This window comes from Notothenia rossii (assembly GCF_949606895.1).
Source record: "Notothenia rossii genome assembly, chromosome: 11".
Lineage (NCBI taxonomy): Eukaryota > Metazoa > Chordata > Actinopteri > Perciformes > Nototheniidae > Notothenia > Notothenia rossii.
In genome coordinates, this window is record NC_136910.1 from 37,604,219 (window position 1) to 37,624,098 (window position 19,880).

At 40.8% G+C, this 19,880-nt stretch overlaps 2 protein-coding genes and 1 long non-coding RNA gene across 15 annotated transcripts in view; 1 reads left to right on the forward strand and 2 right to left on the reverse strand.

Moving 5' to 3' along the window:
- Positions 1-19,880, reverse strand: part of LOC307024060 (uncharacterized protein) — a 118,947-nt gene that overhangs the window by 75,393 nt on the left and 23,674 nt on the right. The gene's annotated exons all lie outside the window — the stretch shown is intronic.
- Positions 1-19,880, reverse strand: part of LOC307024276 (uncharacterized protein) — a 78,957-nt gene that overhangs the window by 44,320 nt on the left and 14,757 nt on the right. For 4 of the 13 annotated variants that reach the window (XM_079658291.1, XM_079658297.1, XM_079658290.1 and 1 more), the window contains one exon: positions 16,026-16,343. The exons of 5 other annotated variants lie outside the window; for them this stretch is intronic. The gene's annotated coding sequence lies outside the window, so the exon portion shown is untranslated. Of the gene's footprint in view, positions 1-16,025; positions 16,987-18,252; positions 18,461-19,880 lie in introns of those variants that run through there. 4 more of the 13 variants (XM_079658288.1, XM_079658299.1, XM_079658289.1 and 1 more) reach the window with 2 other exon arrangements.
- Positions 14-3,899, forward strand: LOC307024277. The gene is made up of 2 exons (XR_013803877.1): positions 14-766; positions 3,079-3,899. It is a non-coding gene; the product is annotated as an uncharacterized lncRNA (long non-coding RNA).

The window sequence follows — 19,880 nt, forward strand, 5'->3', positions numbered from 1 at the left end:
TAAGATAATGTAACAAGGTTGAAAATAACCCTTACAGTGAAATTAAAACAAGATAATAAATATGTCATTTAGTTATAAGTGTTGTTAAAATATCTAGTTCATGCAAATATAACGATTAAAAGATATTTCACAACGGTTTAAAAAGGGAAAGTGTAATACATATGTTTAAAAGACTAAAATGTATAATTATAAATATTGGGTTTTATTTTGAAAGTCAAGGGTTGAAGTTGGGAGGAAGTGAAGGCGGGAGAGGGAGTGTGGTCCGAGTGGTGGCTTGACTGACTAAGTCGCAGCACAGAGAGTGAATTCAAGTTGACAGTTTATAGCAAATAAGTTTGTAGTTAGTGTCTCAAGATTATCAACTCGACAGTCTTCATATGGATTCTTTTCTACACGCTGTCTGCAAGAACTGATAACCTTTTTCTACTCTAAGTTTGTCCCAGAGTTATCCACGTGTATGTATTAGCTTGTTAGCAACTGAGTGTTTGCATTAATACAGTGAATGGACTCTTAGCCACGTTATAGCTAACTCAGCTGGCGTTATTGGCTTCAGTTCAGAGTTTTTCGGCATGAAAACCCTGAAGACCTTAATCCGTTTTGCTGCAAGTTGGTGACAGTGAGGAGTTTTGGACAATACGAGAGAGCACGCCGTCGCTGGACACCTTCCCATGTAAGGTCTCGCTCTGGTTTTATTGCTCATTTGAGTGAAGAAGACACATTTTTTTTTTACTTTCAACACTCTCAAGCATCACATCAGGCCTGCAACGTGAGGGGTTTTATTTCATTTTATTTGCCGGCTTTCGTGTGTGTGTGCTGAGTGAGTGTGGGCCCACTGAGTTAAGTGTGAAATTGTATTCAAAGGTGACCTTATAATATTTTGATATGATTAATAATTTCCAGTTAAAGGGATTATTAATCAGACATTATTGAAGGTACATTCTGACTGTGTATTTCCTGTTTGTTCACAAGTATACAGTAAAATAATTGAGATTTCTATTTCTAAAACTGATTCCAGTGTGAGATTTGGTGATTTATATCAATAGAGGTATTTAAACTAATGTGTTTAAGGTAAGTGTCATTGTGCTCAACACATTTAAATATACATTTCTTTTATATGTCACTCAGCTAAATTGTTCAGTGTGTATATGTTATAGTAGAGTTAACATAATGTAATACTAGCGAAGTTACAGTACTTAAAGGTGCTTAAAGGGACTCAAGGTAAGACAAAGGGTACATTGGTAAAATATAAACAGGATCATTTAAGAGAAATAAGACAACATTACCTTATGTATTCTTCATTGTAAATGAGATTTATTGTGTTAACGAACTCAGGGCCCTTCCCTGATTAAACTAGGGAATAACTGGGCTACAATAATGTCAGACTCTGGGTGTTTCTCAATCTCGAGTACGGTTGCTTGGTAGCCAATGTCTTTGGCATTCGGAAAACGAAGAGTGGAACAGGCGAGCAAGTGTGCAGGTGTGTGTCATATGAGAGGCCCCGCCTTACATTTTCCGCCACAGATTTGGGGAAATTGGTCCGTGCGCAAAGCATTGTGGGGATTTTAAGACCACGGAGTCTACAAATGTGCAGCCTCTAAATTTCTCCAAACTAAGTACGCCGGGCTCGGTAGGATTCCAAGTATGCTGGACATTGGAACAGTACTTTGGCGGCACTCGATGACGTATATGCTTGAAATAGTGGCTCTGGAGCAGCTTTACTCGACATTGAGAAACACCCACTGTGTTATTTTCAATCAAGCCTAAAAGATCATTTGTTCAAACAAGCTTCACTCGCTTTAATTGCTCCTTTGAATGTAATTTTCCTCTGTGGTTTCCTACTCCACACATCTTTGTATTGTAATGCCACTCATATTTTATTTTTTATTTTAAGGTGACATTGAATGTTTTGAAAGGTGCCTAAAATAAAGTGTATTATTGATCTTATATCTTTGCCTATATCACACTATTAACGTTCCTTATTTTAGACTAGGTTAATCCTGGTGTCAATAGGGAAGATCTGCATAACATATTCAGCAGAGCAGGTATTTCTCCTGCCAGATATGGCACCCCCCCTACAACTTTGTCCAGGACTGTCACACCATCACCAAAATCACACTGGTGTTGTCTGTTCCCCTTTAGGTTGTGCTCACAAAAGCATGTTACTCTAGGGCCAGCAGGTGAACAACGAAAGAAAAGAAGGGCTTCCATATCCGGCAGAGAAGGTGTTGGTGCTGCTGGATTTGGAACCCCCTCTTTAGTTTTTCACCTGCTGGCCCCAGAGTAATATGCTTTTGTGAGCACAAACTAAATGGGAACAGCCAACACCAGGAAAATGTAGGCAAACATGGGGGTTGAAGGCAGGGTAACCCATGCCCCAACCCCAAAAAAAAAAGGGAAAATCTGAAAACCAAGTACAAGGTGGGAGAGGTTATATAGACATGAGTATATGTATTATTCTTTCATATATTAATGCGTATATGTAATATCACTGTTCAGGAATGCAAGTGTCCCACCTCAGGACAGGGCACTGAGGACGGGAAACTGACGGCAGCGACTTGGCCCTGGTTTGTCCTAATGGATGAGGCATTAGGGCAGTCTGCGGCGGTCTCTCCCCCCTGCCTGATTGCCTCCATCCAAGAGGACAATCCAGGGCCAAGCACTGCCCAGGAAGGTCAGAGAGGGCGAGAGGATGAGGAGGAGGAAAAAGACAAGGAGGACACGGAGAGACAGAGAGGAAGGGGCGCGGGAATGAAAAAGAGGGAGAGAGAGGATCCCTTCCTTAGTCTCTTAAGGGAGGTCATCCTCTATCAGAGGCAAAAGAGAGGAGAGCAGCAGAGGCCCGAGAAAGATCCAAAAGGTTCTTTGCTTTCTTGGAACGTTTTGCACCGAAATAAATAATTAAATTAAAATGAACCTTGTTTTGACTTTGCCTCTTTTGTTGATATGTGTGGTTTGTGTTACAATGTGCAATATGTGTAAAAAAGGTTTGCAGACATCAAGTATGATATATGAATATAAATTGTATTATTGATTGGTGATGGTGATTTTATGATTTTCTTTTGGCTGCTTATCCTCCAGGACTTTTTTCAAGGCTGCAAACAGAAGGAGAACGTTGAGTTTCAATTTAAGGCGGGGCCTTGCCAATGACGAACAATAGCTAGCCTGTTCCATTCTTCGTTCTCCAAATGCTGGGAAGGATTCTTGCCTCTGAAGGGCCTGACTCGGAAGGACGTCCTACCAAGGAAGCGTCCTCGACTTTGAGAAACGGCTTGTGTTTCTGTCTCGTATCCTATAATTATCCTAGATATCCTACATTTTTCATTGTAATTCATCATTTTTAAAGGTGTCTTTCTTCGTTGTATTTGGCTCAGTGGTGGAATTTTGAGAGCCCCATAGGGCCACATAATGGTGGGGTGTAACAAGGTCATTAAACCACTCTTATTGGTTTGACAAAGCAGAAACAAACTTTTAAAAACATGGATGATTTGAGATGGCATTAAAACATACTGTGAATAACACTAAGAAATAGAAAATCATCATGGATGGCTTCATACATAGGAAACAACATATTTCTTTAGTGAACATCCTTTTATTGAAAAACTATTTCTAAGTTATTCATAAATATGATGAGTAAATTAATAAAATAGCAGCATCATGTGAGTGTTCCATTTAAAAAGACATAACCTCTATTGTATTATCTTTATTTATTTATTTTTACTCTATCAAATGTCACTTGTTTTGCATCAATCTTGATACAGGGTACTTATTACATGTTGTACTTTGGATTCCTAAAGCTTTTAGTCTACCTTACCATCATCCAAGGGTAGTTTTCTTTAAAAAAAAAAAAAACATCTATTGATTCTGACTCTTCTACATCCAACTCACAGGTTTATCATTACTTTGAGAAAAAATATTATTAATTTAACCCTTTTAGAAGGGAAGATATGGTCATGTGTTCTGGAAATGTAATTTTCGAGCCTGAGACATGAAAAACAGGCTTGGGGTCCTAAGGCCCTGACACACCAGGCCGAAATCGGCCGTTTTCGTTAGTCGGACGACGAAGCGTGCCCTGTCGCCCAAACTCAATTTGGTGTGGCCTTATTTGGCCTTTCATGGCCGACGCACGGCCGATTCAACATGTTGAAACGGCCGTGCGTTGGCCACAGGCAGTCGGACAAAGAAATCACTCTGATTGGCTGTTCAGCTAGCGAATCAGTGCATGAGAAACGAAACTGTTGCTTGAGAATGTCTTCCACAGGCAACACTCCAATGGCTGATAGCTCCAGTACCGCACAAAACATGTTTTCGATGGACGAGAGTGAAAATGGAACGCACACACTATTTGTTTGTTTAGATCACGTAGTCTGTTCTTCTTCTCTGTCTTCCGGTTGTTGCCTCTTTTGAATGACGAATACACACTACCGCCGCCTGCTGGTAAGGAGAGTTATTGCCGCTCACGCATGCACAGTTCGTACGTGCTCGGCTGAAGTCTTTGCGGTGTGTTCCAGTGCGACACATGGCCAAGACGCAGGAGATCACGCCTACGCAACAGTCGGTGTCGGCGTCAGCGAGTTCTCTGGTGACTGCTTGGTGTGTCAGGGCCTTAACAGGTTAAAGCAAGCTAGACAGCTTTTCCAAGTCACTTGTGAGAATATTCATGATTATCCTAATGGAAATTGATTCAATCCAACTTATCAGTGAGTATTTTTATCCCAATCGGTCATCCCATCCCTAATAACAGCGTGGCACTTCTGGAAAAAGACAAAGAAAAAAGAAGGAAGAACAGCCTCTTTTATTTACAACGTAATGTAATGTGAAGTGATTGAATGATTTTTGATTTGTGCGTGATTAACAAGTGAATAAAAAAAAAACTAAGTTACACCAGGATCCTTAAAATATCTGTCCTGGTGTGCAAAGAAACTTTTATTTACCTTGGTTTACAGTATAATTGAACTTAAAAAATAACATCAAACAAAAAGCATTGCTCCTCGCAGTGAGAGTGTTTTGCACAGTATGTAATAAATGTGTGGAGGGGATCTTTAAAAAATGGAATAACAAATAAACCGCCCATCATTCATTTCCCATCTAACCACCCTTTATTTGGCTCCAGCCCTTTATCCCCTCCATGATGGGCCATTTCTTAGGAAAGCGTTACTGTACTTGGAATGGAGGAAGTAGAGAATATGGAAAATGAGCTTTGACATGCCGCATTCAAATTGTTTGTCTCATTCTTTGTAAAACCTTGGGCCCCACACTCACAAACAAATGGGAGGGCAGAACGCATGTCTCCACTTACAAACTAACTCAAGTCCAAACCAGCTATGTCCTGTTAAGGGAGGCACAAATTAAAAGTGCAAATTGCAATGTAAAAATCTGAGAGTCAAATTTAAATGTAAAACTTGAGACCAGGGTGCGTGCAGCATTCTAATGAAGCCAATGAAGGGGATTAATACATTGGGTAATTGCCGGATCCCTTCTTTCTCTCTAAAGCCCTTTTTTTAATCAACAGTCAACTAATTACTAAACTCAGGGATGTTACGAAAATAATGTTTCAAGTAGATGGGTGGACAGAGAGAGAAAAAGTGGCCTTCTCTGCCGTCTATTAAAAAATGAAAATAAAAAGCAGGGGCGAAGCTGCAAATTCTGCTCCTCTGACAACGGCTTAACAACAGCTCAGACATAATAAATATCTACAACCTCTGATTTGTTACACAGCATTTTTCCAACTCTGGGGCCCCCTTAAATCATTCAAATGATTCTCCTCCATGGCACCCCAGGGCAAAACTGTCTTAATACTATGTTTGGAAATGTCATGAAACGTTGAAACTGTAGAGCAGTTCCTAAATCGATTTGTTTATTCTGTCCTGTGTTCCCTACGCTGTAATAGCTAATTATTTTCATATCAGCCTCGGAAGCTGACAAATCACCCAGGAAGTAAGACACAGTGGGGAACTCATAATATATAGAGCAGGAAAGTGGGGTGAGTTATATAAAGCAAGGCCTCTGCAATACACATCCAACATTTCAATGTCATGTTCTACCTTTGCATTCCTTTGCAAACGTTTTTTTTTTTATGTACATGTACAAGTAAAATGTAAATCAAAACTTTGGCAAATAAGTTAATGTTAATAAGCGCTGCATCCAATGACACAGCAAATAATTCTGTCCACTGCTTTCCTAATGGAGGGGTTTACAGTCAGAGGTTTAAAAGTGTATAGAGCTCATTAAATACATTCAGCCGTAGATGAGTGCTGTTTTGAGTCAGAGGAGGGGATTTACACACAATTAATGATCATTTATGGGTGTTTTCTCTGAAGACAACAGAAAATGTTAAGCCTTTAGTGGATAGTAGACCCATAGATTGCATATATAAATGGACGTAGGGTCCGTGACGTCACCCATAGGATTCTACAGAGTTGCCGAGAAGCCCTTAGTAGGCGGAGTCTGCCACTAACGGCTCGACAGTGACGTCAGAGTTCAACTCCCGCCTGCCCCAAATCATGTCCATGGGTAAATGTTTTTAATAAGGGCTATACAAGTGTTCATAGTGGGTAGTTTATTTAGTTTAAAAAAAATTATCCAACGATTTACAGACCACTCTTTCCCCATGTAAGTCAATGGGAAAAAGTGTTTCCGGGCCTGGCAACCAAACGGAAGTGTAGTACCGCCGTTTGGCCACCACGAATATTTTCATCTGAGTCCGGCGCACTTCCTGGGGCTTGCTCCAAATAGAGAACCGCAGTGACGCGTCTTAAAACCCAGAAGTAAACTTCTTCCGGTTCCTTCGTCAAAAACCAATGCAATTTTTCCATAGGATTTTGGAAAATAGCTCGAAATAAGGTCTGTGGTTGACACACATTTAAGAGAGGGATCACATTTTGTTCAGCCGGATAATCTCCACATGTCAACCCTACTTTTATAATTTTTGAATCATAAATCTGGTCGCCAGAAGCAAAATGCTAACGTTATGCTATAAACCAGGGGTGGGGAACCTTTTTCCTCTCAAGGGCCATTTCAATTTTTACAATATCCTTCGAGGGCCGTACAAATTATTGAACTCAACGTCTGCTTAAAAAACTCAAATTACAGCCCATTCATTTCGCGTTTCTTTCATGCTGTGCAAAGAAAAAGCAACCTCTTAATCCACATATTTGACCATGACCCGCGCATTCATGCACCGTGGCATGACCACCAAAACAGAAAGATATGGACACAAGATGTGTGCAAATGTATTTAGTTTCATATCCATGTGGACATGATTTGTGTGTGTGGGGGGGGGGGGGGGCGGATCTAACCTCATCTAGGGGGGTTTGGGGGCATGCACCACCAGGAAGATTTTTTTTAAATGTTGAAGTTAAAAGCATCAATCTGGTGCACTTTGAGAGCAACATGAAGAGATCTATGGATACATCTCTCAACACCCATATGAAACAGAACTGTAAGCAGATTTTTTTCTTTATGGATATTTTACAAATCACTTCCCTTTTAAACTGTATTCTTGTTTATTAATAACAACTTTTTTTTACTGTCATATTAGTATTGTATACCTGTTTACTTTATTCTCTTATTTTTCTATAACTATAATGATCATATAAAGATGTGCCTTTACCTCACTGGTTGGAGAAAAAGCTTCTTATATTCGTTAGCATAGCTAGCTAACCAGATGCTAATAGCAACAACGTTATTGACTGTATGATCAGTATGACAGGTGAACAGATCGCCACTGGGCTTTCAACTAAAGACACAGCCACGCAAAAACTGCGGCATGTGTACAGCTCCTTATGGGTATTACAATTTGTGAAGTCCCGGCCCGGAGCCGCGTTCTGGTGCTCTCCGTTAGAACTACACTCCTGTCAGACGAGACATATACCACGTGATGACACGTTAGGCTCGTGTTGTGTTCAAGGACCCTGACCTTGGCCAGGAAAAACAAGCTTGTTTAATTATTTTGCGGTCTCGATTTCTTGAATTTTTTTCTTTTTTGCGTCTGTTTATAAATTACCTTGAGGGCCGTACCAAATGGTCTCGCGGGCCGTATACGGCCCGGAGGCCGGAGGTTCCACACCCCTGCTATAAACGAACTTCAAACTAGTACAGCAGCAGGGTCGCACGACTTCAACGTCACGCCAACTTAAGATCGTTTCAACTGACTTGCACTGAAACTGCACTTTGAACACTTTAAATATATTATTAACATTTTAAACTGTATACCCCGGTTATCTAGGCCCTTTTTGTTTTGTTTAATGTATACCACGTTTATCTAGGCCCTTTTTGTTTTGTTTTATGTATACATGTCAGACTGTGGGAAACAATATTTAGAGATTTCTGGATGTATAACATATGTAGAATTTTTGACAATAAAGCTGACTTTGACTTTCTCGCGCTTGCATATTTTAACAAAGCTTTTCATTTTAGCCACACTAAATTTAACTAGAAGTCATGGCTATGTCAATTAACAGTCTGATATCGTTTTACAAAGATGACAAGAAGAGTGTAGATAGAGGAGAGAACCACCACAAGTCAGGACACGTAAAACAGTGCAGCCTAGATGAAGGTGTGCTTACCTGCAACCCACTCTCTTCAGTCTGCGTACAAATGACACGACTTTACACATTGGAAAATGCGTGCAATAGATACGCGTGTTGTCAGGGCTAGCATGAGGGACAAGGTTTATAGTGTCGGTGACTAATGATAGCAAGAGTACCGTTAACCTAGAGTTAATTTATTCACATTAGTGACATTAATTCCCATCAACAAATCCATTTTATGTGTCACATGAAATCTTTATTACAAATATTACACACCAGAAAACACAGAAATATCCATGAAATAAACATACAGTAGGCTATAAAGAATTAAAGGGTTAATTGGGAAGGCACTACAAATGTAAATATATTTTAAATAATAAAACAATCCCCCCACCACAGGTATCTACAGGGGAAGAGGGAATTCTCTCCACAAAATGTGAATGCCCATGTGGAGAATGGAAATGCAGTCGTGCGGCTGCATTAGCCATCTTTGCCATCCACAATTTCAGCTGCACTGACACCCCCTGTCAGTGGAAGAAGCCAAAGGCAGCTAAACGTACGCATTCAGTGGAGGAGCTATTTCCTCCAACCAATAACTCATTTAACCCGCTGACAAGAGAGCCCACCTCCGAAGATCGTGACTGGCTGAGGGACAGACTCGGGGGCAGGTTCTCAGGAATTTCTTGGCTTCTCTTCCCCGAGCCAGAACAGGAACACTACAGCTTGGAAACACTTACTGTTCCTGAAATTATCAAATCCGTTGGGCATCAGGCAATTGTGGCAAGCATGGCATTGTCTGAGGAGCAACAGAGGGCAATTCAGGTGGCTACCACTGGTCAGCGAACCAACCCAAACTGGCATTTGTTCAGGAAAGGAAGGTTGACTGCCAGCAACTTTGGAGCTGTCCTGAGGTCAAAGCGTGTGACTGCTTCCCTTATTGCCAGGGTGCTAGGGCAACAACAGGCCCTTGATGGTGTTTTGTCTGTACAGTGGGGGACTATGAATGAATGTGAGGGTGTCAGGGCATTCACCACTGCAACCCAGATGCAGGTCCATGAGTCAGGTTTGTGGCTCTCCCAATCAGGATTGTTGGGGGCATCTCCAGATGGTCTGGTAGGGTCTTCCGCTGTGCTGGAGGTAAAGTGTCCCTGCGGAGCCAGGGAAATGACAATTATGCGGCTTTCACACCAGCGCTTTTTCCTTTCTAGCTCCGAGCTAGAGCTTTTCTGGTTCAGCTCCGGTTTCCCTTTTCTGCTCCCGCTTTGTTCACACCACTCAGAGCCGGGATGGTGCTGCCGCTGCTGCGTCATGACGTCGTCGTTTACATCGCTGATTTGCTCCCCAACGGCGCTCACAACAACAACAACAACGGGGGGACTGCGTCGGGTCGATGATCGTGTTGCTTTTAAAGAAAAGCCAGCCGTTGGTGTGAAAGGGGCATTAGTGAAGCATTGCAAATCAAGGGCTTCTGTGTCAGTAAGGAACAGAGGCGCGGGAAGGTATTGCTGAAGTGCCACGGTGCCGCGAGCACTGTCCAAGTGTGCCGCAAAAAAACGTATTTTTATGTTCCAAATATTTTTCTCATTTAATAAACGTTACTTAATATACACTTTATTGTATTACATGTACAATGGAGTTCATAAGCTAATAAAACATATATTGCTCAGATTTAGAAATACTAAACAGCTTAAATTCTCATGATTTACGTCAGCCGTCATTGTTTACGGTGTGCAGAGCAGCTTTTTATCCTCGCGCCCAATAATTTCAAGATGGATCGTTACGTAGTGACAATAAATAAAGAAGCACCCCAGCCCTCAACAACACAGGCAGGGATGACAGAACATGATGGAACAGCAGTGCAAAAGAAGTCTAAAAGCAGACAGTACAGCGAAAGGTACCTTCGGTATGGTTTCTCCTGGACTGGGGATGCCGACTGCCCGACGCCAGAATGCCTAATCTGCAGAGAAAAATTATCCAACGAAGGAATGGTGCCAAGTAAACTAGCAAGACACTTTAGCACAAAATATCCTTCTTATAATTCCAAGGAAATTGAGTATTTCCAGAGACTGAAATCACAAAATGAGAAGCAGAGTCAACGTATGCTTTCGTCTCTACGTGTCTCTGACAAAGCACAAGAGGCCAGCTATTTGGTTGATGAGTAAATTGCCAAGGCAAAGAAGGCCCACACTATCGCAGAAAACCTCATTCTACCGGCATGTAAGGAAATTGTCAGGGTAATGATAGGGCCAGATGCTACTAAAGAAATCGATAAAATTCCATTATCCAACAATACAATCAAACGTCGCATCGATGACATGTCAGTCGACATAGAAACTGTCCTAACTGAACAAATACAGAGAAGTGGCAAATTCGCTCTGCAAGTTGATGATTCAACAGACATAAGTGGCCACTGTCAACTCATTGCCAACGTGAGATATGTTGACGGAGAATCCATTGAGGAGAACTTCTTTTTTTGCAAAGAGTTACACACACATGCAACCGGAGAGGCAATTTAGAAGACCACAGCTTATTACCTGACAGAACAGGGTCTAAACTGGGGGATGTGCCACAGCATTTGCACCGACGGGGCTGCCTCCTTGACGGGGAGGGTGAAAGGCTTTGTAAATAAAGTGAGACAGGTAAATCCCGATGTACAGATAACCCACTGCATGTTACACCGAGAGGCCCTTGTCGCCAAAGCTATGCCACCAGACCTCACTGCAGTGAACAAGCTATGAAAATAGTGAACTACATCAAGTCCCGTCCGCTGAAGTCGCGGTTGTTCAGCACATTGTGCAATGAGATGGGGGCTGAGCACCATGGCCTTTTACTGCACACGGAGGTCCGCTGGCTGTCACGGGGCAAGGTGCTGTCCCGTGTCTACGAGCTCCGCGACGAACTTGTTGCATTTGCAAATGAGCACGACTTACCCTACAAAGAACACATGGATCGTGAATCGTGGTGGGTTAAGCTTGCATATCTGGCAGATATTTTTAGCCACCTCAATGACCTCAACATCAGAATGCAAGGGAATAATGAGAATATCCTGACAGCCACAGACAAACTCAATGGTTTCCGATCCAAGTTAAGACTGTGGCAAAATAAAGTCGCCAAGAAAAACATTGAAATGTTTCCGCTGACATCCAGTGACCCAGCGCACAAGACAGCATTTTTTCTACAAGTTGTAGCTGCTCACCTGAGAGTGCTGGAGGAGAGGTTTGAGTCATTTCCCTCCTATGAATGAAGACTTCGATTGGCTCCGGGATCCGTTTAATCCTCTGTCATTAATATCAGCCACAAGTTTAAACAGCAGAGCTCAGGATGAACTCGCATAGCTATCTATGGACCGCTCCCTGAAACTGAAGCACGGGAACTATCTCTGGATATATTTTGGCTGCTTGTGGTTAGAAAAAACCGCAAAATAAGTAAAGATAATTAATAAATCCTATTAAAACCGGTGTGGTTTATATGATAAGTCTAATTAGTACAAGCAGCATAACGTTTCACCATGTAACTAAAGATTGTAGTCAGGGAAATCAGTTTGACAAAAGATCACCTCTGGCTGGCAGAGAACTCTCTGCTCCATAGCTTCTCTTGGATGTAAAATCACATGAACATTTGACATTTATATTCAATTTAATATTCCATCCCTCACATACTTTTGTATTTATATATATATATATATGTTTGTTAACTTATATTTTGTTTTTCTTGTTATGCTGCTGCAACACAAGCATTTCCCAAATTGGGATCAATACAGTAATATCTTATCTTAATTCATTAAGAAATATAACTATTATAATTAGTGTAACAGCTGACACCTATTTTCAATATGGATTAATCTACCATTTATTTCTTTAGTTCAATTTTGATCTATAAAAATGTCAAAATAGTGACAATGTTGAGACTTATCAAAGTGCAAGGTTATATCTTTAGATGTTTTGTTTTAGCCTATGTACTGTATGTCTTAATGCTCTTATATGTGACGGTGTGACTTCCATGAAACTAATATTTTATATCTTCCCAACAGACGAGCTGACAGGAACACACTAACAACCACAACATTGCAAAGGCGAGTAACTGTAAATTAAAAACGATTCACAATTTCTTCTTCTTTCTTGCAGTGAGGTGAAGCTGACCTTGCACTTGGTGCCAGTAAGGATGTTCCTCACGCAGGCTGAATGTTTCTCCTTCCCAGGAGTCCCAGACTCTCCTTTGGAAAACATTGGCCGGGAAACGATAGAACGAGCACGTTTCCTGCGAAGACCTGTGGCTGCAACCCGGAGCAAAGCAACAAACCATTGCGTAGCTAACTAGTAGCACTAGTAGCGCTAGTAGCACTAGCTTTAGCTAACGTTAGCTAACGAAACAAACTGCCGAGTAAAATTGGAAAACACTGGTAATTAATTATTCTATCATTTGTAAAACTACGGTGTTAAAAACGACAATTTCCAAAATACAGATTCTAATGGTCAGATATAGATATACAGATACTAAAGATACTACAGATAGGCAGGTACTTGCTTTCAAGCAGAACACGGGGGGAAACCATAGGGGAAAACAAACTTAGCGGGAGTGTTTACGTGTTCGGCGTAATGACGTACAACGGCCTCGACAATTTCTGTAGTCCTATTCAGCCACTCTGTAACAACCATCGTTTTTCAGACACGTAAACTCTTCAAAAATCCCCAGTGGGGTCACTGCTGATGTATTTAATGACGTAGAACAAAACGTGATTTATCTCTTAAATTTGTGTCAACCACAGACCTTATTTCAAGCTTTTTTCCAAAACCCTGTGGAAAAAATGCATTGCTTTTTGACCAAGCGGCAAACTGTGGGGTAGAGCCGGGACGCCAATACGGAAGTGCCACACACTGTAGTTCATATATTGGCCGATAGGGACTGACTGCAGAAAGGAGCAATTTCCATAGACCCCCATGTTAACATGCCCAACTTTACAGCAGAAAAAAACATGTTTCTACCCATGGATGCAATAAATATTATTTTGAATATAGTTGGATTCCACCTTCATGATTATGGATCTGTGAGCGAATTGTTTTCTAACACGACCCTTTTATTTATATTAGGTCTTAAAGTTGTTGCATAAATTAGGGCGTGGTCACATTGAGTGACGGCTCTGTCAAGTGACTGCTGCTGCTAGCTTCTTGTCTCTCTGCTAGCTGCTCCGTGAAGCTACAGGCACTCTGCATGGTCAGTTAATCCAGGAAACACAACTTGAAGCCGGCCGTGGTTGTTTGTTCTTCATGCTTATATATCGGACTATTGTGACTCGATCTGCGGTTAAAACAGACGGTGCATGAATGCGGTTTTGCGGTGAGTGAAATTTGAGTACTTATTTATGTGTTAATGATTTTAATCAGCTGCTACATAATGAATGTTAAGGCTTGGGTTAGCGTGTAAGCGAGTGGTAGCTACATCGGTGCTAACGATGCTAATCGTAGCCTCCAAGTTAAAATCATACTGTATATATAAAACGAAATAGGCAAGTGTTAAGCGTTAAGTGGGATAATACTGTTGAACAAACGTCTTCTGTTTGAGGTTGATAAAATAAGGTCATCCTTGTAACTTAGAGAGATATTTTATTATGTAGGTAGGAACTGTATGCATCGCTAAGGTTCATTTAAAGTGGACCTATCATGCTATATTTGAATAATATAGTGCAGGACCATACCTATATAAAGCATATTTATACTTTTTATTTTTCAAAATACCAAACAGATCATGCATTTTAGCCATTCCTCATTTCGCTCAATTTAACACTGTCTTTTCATGGGCTGATTATGTGAGAACAGCACCATCTACAGGCCTGGCATATGTACTAAAGTGTCTCCAGCGCTTTCCAACGGCAATGTCCGTGGCTGTCTCCTCCTGATTGGTGGAGTTGGCCCAATAGCCGTAGCGCAACTTCTGTGACGTCATAGAAGTGTTCAAATCTGGATCAGTCTGTATCAGATCCGTTGCAGCCACTTTTTAAGAGATTTGGGTATGGAGGAAAATAGAGAGGGTTGTGTTTTCTGACACTTGGTGAGTTCCCTGGAACACCGGGGACACATATTCATGTATAAAAGACGTACAAAAGTGCATTTTCCACGATAGGTCACCTTTAAATTGGCTGTGCTCAAGTATGTAGACAAGCTAATGTCGAAGTAGTGTATGTGAAATCAACCTCACAATAAGATGTGTGTATATTACAATTTATTAATGTCATATTTGAAGTTGATTACTTAGATATTACAATATGGTTGGTTGAGCTGGAGTTCATTATTGAGCTTACACGTTAACATCACAGTCATCTGAAGAACGAACCCAAACCTTATTGTTTTTATTAATTGCATTACCAAATGGGTATCAAATAAACAGTAAGCATTGGTAACACAACTTCCAAAGTTACAGTAAAATAAAAAGGACCCTGACTCGGACAATACACAATCCAACATGTTCAACAGAAGAGAATCAGTTATATTGTTTGTACACATGGTACTTTACATATATATATCTGTTTGTTTAAGGTGTCCAGGTGATGCAGACAGGCTGGACCAGAGAGTGAGAGACAGAACTGGACTCCTCATAGCAGTGAACTTCAGTTCAGGTACAAAGACTCTATTTTTCATACTGTACAAAGAATCAAGAAAGATATTGGTTTAAATGAATGAAGTATTGACCTTAATACACTGATATGCATTCCATTAAACAATACTAGATCACCTACACATCAGTGAAGTTGAGGGTTTTTTCCATGCAAAAAGTTACATTTAGATGTTAACAATCAATATGATTTTGTCAGCTTTGTAATTGAATTTATTAAAGGCAAAGATAATTAACACATAATGAGAACTGCTTCTATTTATCTCTCAATATTGTCTGTAAAAACGTGGTAAAAGTTATTCTTTCAGTGAGACAACAGAGCAAGCTTCTATAGTTGCACTACGTTTTGATAACAGTTCAATATTATTTTGATAATAACATATTTCAATGTTGATGAACTTCATACTGTTCATTCATAATCTGATTGTCTTTGTAGCTCACTGTTGAAATAAAAAAAACATTACAATGACAAAATAATTATGTCACAACACACCGCTTTCATAAATAACACACTTGTTCTGCAATAACATGTTTTATGTTTCCTGTAAAAAAAATTAGGAAAGGACATGCCTGAAAGACACGACCTTTTCTCCTTCTCTGAGGGTCAAGAAGAACATCCAAGAGGAAAATTAAAAGCTGATGCTATGAGATTTTAAGACCAGTACACTAAGAAACTACTTTTATTGTAAAAACAGTTAGCTGATCGAATGCACCTATTTCCACATCTTCACTCCATCAGCTAATTATTTCTATTTGCCTCGCTTTATGAGCTTCACATCCCTTGTGCCTTGTACCGCAGAGTTTGCAACGTCACAAATAAATGGGGCCAATCTTCAGTCAGATGTGAATGTGTAATCTAACATTTTCAGTAAGAATAATGGAGAAAAGGAGTGCAAATACAAATACAATTTATTGAAATGTGAACCAAAAGTTAATCAAATGTTTTAAATAAAAAGCACATATGGACAGAAGGTGTAAACCTATTAAATGTATAAGTAAACACATTTAGTCAAATAACGCCGCAGACTAGAACTGTGCAGTTGGTATCAGCTTTGCCCAGCATGGGCTCCTCCATCAGGCCTGGACCTCCTTGCAGAGGAAAGACCCTCAGTCCTCTCCAAACCAACAGACAGGACGTCCATCACACGGAGGTTTCTCCCTGAAGTCTCTGCAGCTCTCTGGACACCACGCTGTCTCAATGCGTCCACACTGAATATGAGAGGGGGAAAATGAAAATAATAAATGCTTTAGACAAAAAGAAATATAAAGTTGACAGTTGAGTTGCTCAGTTTTTTTAGATTGTGAATACTATTACTGTATAACTAATATATCAGGTTAAGAGGCACCTTCAAATAAAGATTGGTCTTTAAATACATGTTATCTTTTGAATTGTTTGTCTAAAGTCAAGGATCTAGAACTGGTACTTAGTTTTAATGATGCAGTCTGGTTATTATGCTGTTTGGAGGAGGCCTCACAGGTAAGAGCACTAACTAGCTACCATCACATGTACCTTAGCTTGACTTAAATGTATTAAACGTATAGTTAAGTGATATCAAAATATAAATAACTAATTTCATGCAAACATATTAATATTTGCTTGATTCCAGTGTTGAATTTAGCACAATTGCATACACACGTTAAGGGATTTTAAGATTCTGAAGTATTATGCTAAAAACTCAATAACTTAGATTATTATTTATAGTTTTGCTGAATAGTTTCATGTCCGCTTACCTTAGAAACGTAAAATGCCACTGCAGTGTGCAGATGGGGAGCATGTTAGCTTAGCTTGGTAGCTTCAGCTAGCTCTGGAACTTTCAGCTCGGTGGCAGCAGGTCCCGCCTCGGCTCCGCCTCTGCCCTTATTTGGAGTAGGCGGGAATTGAACTCTGAAGTCACTGTCGAGCCGTTAGTGGCCGACTCCGCCTACTAATGGCTTCTCGGTAACTCTGCAGAATCCTATGGGTGACGTCACGGACCTACGTCCATTTATACATACAGTCTATGTTTTTGACGAAGGAACCGGAAGTGCTAAAAATGCTAACTTACTTCCGGGTTTATTGGACGCTTCACTGCGGTTCTCTATAAGGGCAAAGAGGCGGAGCCGAGGCGGGACCTCCTGCCACCGAGCTGAAAGTTGAACTATGAACTATAAATGAACTATAATAACAATAACAATAATGAACTCCAGCTCAACCAACCATATTGTAATATCTAAGTAATCATATTGAAATATGACATTATTATTTGTAATATACACACACCTTATTGTGAGGTTGATTTCACATACACTACTTCGACGTTAGCTTGTCTACATACTTGAGCATAGCCAATTTAAATTAACCTTAGCGATGCATACAGTTCCTACCTACATAATAAAATATCTCTCTAAGTTACAAGGATGACCTTATTTTATCAACCTCAAACAGAAGCCGTTTGTTGTACAGTATTATCCCACTTAACGCTTAACACTTGTCTATTTCGTTTTAACCTATATAGTCTATGATTTTAACTTGGAGGCTACGATTAGCATCGTTTGTACCGATGTAGCTACCACTCGCTTACACGCTAACCCAGTGGTTCTCAAAGTGGGGTGCGCGCCCCCATTTTGTGTGTGCGAGCGAGAGAGAGAGAGAGAGCGCACCAGTACCGGAGATCGTTGTTGTTGCTAGCGAGCTACGCTAACGGATTTAAGGAGTTTTTTTCAACAACAAAGTGGAGGAGAGTCCTCTCCTGTCAGACTGAGAGACTCAGTGAACTAAAGGACTCTCTCAGTGTTATCTCAGTGGGTCTCAAACGTTTTGGTCACCATTTATGTGTTTCCGAGGCACACGTTTATATGATCATTATAGTTATAAAAAAAATAAGAGAATAAATGAAAAACAGGTATGAAATACTATATGACAGTAAAAAATGAATAAAGTTTAAAAGGGTGATTTGTAAAATATCCATAAAGAAAAAGTAAATCTGTTTACAGTTCTGTTTCATTTGGGTGTTGAGAGAGGTATCCATACAGTAGATCTCTTGATTTTGTTCTCAAAGTGCATCAGATTGATCCTTTTAACTTCAATATTTAAAAATAAATCTTCCCGGGGGAGCATCCCCCCGGACCCCCCTATTACCTTATTCACATCAACGGTGTTTTAGTGCCAGTTCGGAGCTGGAGCTTGAAAAGCACCGGGTTTTCCTGTTCACACCGCAGCGGAGCAGCCTCTTAGCTCTGGAATCCGGTTCGTTTCAAGCACAAAAAAATTGTCCGGCCAGAGCAGAAGCACCACATACGTCACGCTTACGTCGAGGCGGGGGCAGGGGAAGGGGCGGGATCAACTCCTGAACAACAACAAAAAGCCGGTGTTTTAGCCAGTTTGTACACAACGATGGAGAAACTTAACAAGCAGCAGTGGTCCACTGAAGAGACCTACCTACTGGGAATCTGGTCTTCCGAAGAGGTACAGAGGAAGCTGGAGCACAATCGGCCATTGTTGTTGTTTTCGGTGTCAGCTGTGAGGGGTTTCCGCGCGGTTTGGCTTTATGAAGCAGGCACGCAAACGGTTACGTCATGACGCAAACGATGATGCAATGACGCAGTACCAGTCGGACTCTGGGCAGTGTGAAAAGAGCCAGAACTAAACCGAAGAACTGGTTCTGAACCTGAAAAGCTCTAGCACGGAGCTTGAACCGGAGTTGCGTTGGTGTGAATGAGGTATATGTGAGGACCACACACCACCTATAAAAATAGCACTTTACCCTACACCTATATGCCGTGAGCTGGTTATCGAGCCTTCATTGTAACAGTCGCGGGCGTGGGGAATGTTGCAGTAGAAAATTCAACTGTAGCGCCCGGTACATTAATGGGAAACCCTAAATGTTTGAGCACCCTCTATGAAACGTCAAGCGTTTGTGAAAATAGAGAGGCGAAGTCCCTCCCCTTCCGGTTGAGCTCCATGGGACCTTATTTCTGAAAAGTCAATGGAGAGAGAAAGATTATCTTTCGAACCCATTTGAATTGTGCCACGAATTACACATATGATGTTTGTGAATTTAAAAGATAATTTTACAAAAATAAAAATGTGTCGTAAAACTGAATCAAAACACTTTTTTTGTGTGAAACCGCTCAATGAACTACATCTCCCATCTCGCACCACACGCCAAGACGGCCGTCATGTTGGCATATTTCACTTCGTTCTTTCAGAATGAGGTGGAAAGTATTAGAAAGAGGTGAAAGTCACTACAAGTCTGGGCATGCTGAGAGCTGTACATACACAACAGGGGAGTTAGTCTGGACCGGGATTCTGGGATTTGTAGTCTTTCTAGTTGCATATGTTTCATAGTCTTATATTTCAACAGTTTTACGACAAACTGTGACTTTTTTGACATGGAAATTATTATTTAAGATTGACAAATATCATATGTGTAATTTGTGGCACAATTCAAACGGGATCAAAAGATAATCTTTCTCTCTACATTGACTTCCATACAAAATTTTCCGAAATAAGGTCCCATGAGTCCCACCGGAAGGGGAGGGACTTCGCCTCTATAGCAGGGACAGAGCTGGGTTGCGGTCGGATAGTTTAAAAATCAGCTCCTAAGTTCTAACCCTATCTCCTATTCCTTGACCTCTGAGTGAAACGTCACGGGGTTAAGTGATAGTGGATAGGAGAATTCAAAAGGACTTAGGAGGAGAGACTGCGGTACTTTAGAGAATCCGAATGCACTTTCACTATCCGACGTGTTTATGATGCGCCACCGG